Below are 2,568 nucleotides of genomic sequence, written 5' to 3'. Positions count from 1 at the left end.
TTTTTTTTGTAGTCAACATTTTACATTTTAGCTGAAAACTTTCCTGGAAGTCTTATAGTGAAAGTACAACCATCCAATTATCCAATCAGCTTGATATATCGCCCATCAAAGGTGCCAAATAAAATCTACAAAAGCTGATCGTTCAAAGCCAGACAAATCCACCTTAGTTAAATCTCTATGCTTAATTCTAGTCATCATCTTCAGATTTATTTTTTTATTTCTTTTTTACATTACATTACATTATATTAATCCTTGTACTCTTTCCTTTCTTCCCAGCCCTTCTGTTTCCCTCTCCCAGCTCTCTGTAAACCCATGACTTCTTTTTTCATTAATTGTTTTTACATACATAAGGTATATGCATATACATACATGTATTTAACTATATAAATACAACCAGCTCAGCCTGTATAATGGTATTTGTATGCATCTTTTCAGGGTTAACTATTTAGTTAATTGTACACGTGTGTGTGTGTGTGTGTGTGTGTGTGTGTGTGTGTCTGCTCATCTGTGTGCATGTGGTTATGCGTAAACGAGTTCAGATGTCCACAGAGGCCAGAGTTCAGATCCCCTAGTGTTGGAATTAAAGGTGGTTGTAAATCACTTGAAATGTAGTGACAGTCAAACACAGATCAGCTACAAGATCAGTCTCCACTCCTAACTGCTGAGCCATTCTCTAGACTCCTCTCAAGACATCACTAAGAAGAACACTTACTAACTACTTGCTGAGACAGTATTGTTAGTGTGGGAGAACATGTGGTTGTTTTTAGCTCAGACCATTATTCCTGTACACACCAAGCAATCCACTGCAAGCTTTCATTAACATGAGAATCATCTTGAGGATTTCCTAAGTAGATGTGAGAGAACCTAAAATGTACACGTCTTCAAAGGCTTAATTGATATATGACCAGTAAATCTGGGAAACATACTTTAAAACACAAAATTCTCATTTTACTTCAGTAACCTAGGTCTGTCTGCCACATGCATTAGAGATCTAGGTGTGTCTTCTGCATGTGTTATGGGCACAGCTTATTTTCTTTCCTCTCTCTTCTGTTGTGTCTTACCAGAGAACTAAGGATAAGTTCTCTCTAACTTGTATAATTTCATTCTGTAATATATCTTAATACTTAACTTGGATGCAAAATCATGTCAGGTTTGTCCTCCATATTAAACAAATGAAGACTTTTTCCATCTTTTTTTTTTTAAATTTAGTGTTATAGATTAAGCTCAGAATTGTTTGCAGTCTCTGCAAGTGTTCTTCTGCTGAACTATACCTTCATTGCTGTGCTGTCCACAGTGACACTTCCTTTTCCTTTGAAGTGTTAGCAAGTGCACCATGCAGTGTGTCTGTGTGTGCATACAGAATATAGCCTTAGTTACATGCCTATTCATTGTCTTAGTGAGTGAGCCATGCAGTGTGTCTGTGTGTGCATACAGAATATAGCCTTAATTCATGCTTATTCATTACATGTGTCTTCTCAATGTTACAAAAATATCAGATGGGATGATTGCCTCATAGTCAGTGCATAGTAAACAGGGTTTAAACAACAATGTGTTAGACCTGTGCCTGCAAGAAATATTTCACCACTCAATGGCCCAAGAGTCGAAGGAGATTAAATTACCACAACCGAAAAAACCTGGTAAGTCTGAAGGAAAGAAACTGCAGGTCACAATCTTGCTTTAGGTGACTTGTGAACTATAATCCTATCAAATGAGGTGACTTTGTGGGATAAATGTTAAATGAGCTTAGTGTGGGTGACAGGCTGCATGTGTGACTACCCTGTCAGGGATTCTCAGAGAACACCTAAAATGGTCACCAGTGATAAAGAAATGAGAATCTATTGTGGATTGCTTGTGGTAATGTAGATGAAAAACTGTAAATATTTTAACCATCTGTCATATTTCTGTGTTCCTCAGGTTGATCATACAAGTAGCATGGATACCAAAAAAAAAAAAAAAGGTATTGAAAGGGCAATCAGTCCCTCCCCTCTCATTTTTCCTATAAAATCTGAATAAAATCTGAAAACACAGTAATGCTCTGAAGTCTGAGGGAGAACATAACACTATCTCAGTAATTTTTTACATTTGGTTTTCCCTGAATAACACCACACAAATGAAACAATGAAGCTCTCTCTGCATATCAGAACTTTCCCATACATCAGTCATGCCTTTGGAAGCCATCAGATAGCAAAAGGTACAAATACTTGGTTAATCACACACACAGAGTAGCTCCTTCAACCCTTTTCATGACACAGTGCCACTCATCAGGGCAAGATCTTCATGTCCCACTTGCTGCCCCACAAACTCAGCCTCTTGGTACTACCACATTGAGTATAATGTGATTCAGTTTGAGAGAACAATAATCAGAGCATGGAACCTAGCTGCTTCTTTTCATAGCTGTTTTCTTGTGATTTACAGTTCTGAGAATCTTAGACAATAGTTTTCATATCACTTCTATTTCACAGACAGAATAAAATTATGTTGATTCTACTGAACGTAAATGTTGATAGTGATTCTCAACTATAGAAGCTTGCAGCTTCCCTGGAATATTCTCTCTCTCTCTCTCTCTCT

General features: G+C 37.2%; 1 protein-coding gene across 29 annotated transcripts in view; it reads right to left on the bottom strand.

Moving 5' to 3' along the window:
• Positions 1-2,568, bottom strand: part of Nrxn1 (neurexin 1) — a 1,104,407-nt gene that overhangs the window by 877,801 nt on the left and 224,038 nt on the right. The gene's annotated exons all lie outside the window — the stretch shown is intronic.

This window comes from Mastomys coucha, unplaced genomic scaffold (assembly GCF_008632895.1).
Source record: "Mastomys coucha isolate ucsf_1 unplaced genomic scaffold, UCSF_Mcou_1 pScaffold6, whole genome shotgun sequence".
In the NCBI taxonomy this organism is placed as follows: Eukaryota; Metazoa; Chordata; class Mammalia; order Rodentia; family Muridae; genus Mastomys; species Mastomys coucha.
This window is presented reverse-complemented; position numbering and strand designations above follow the sequence as displayed.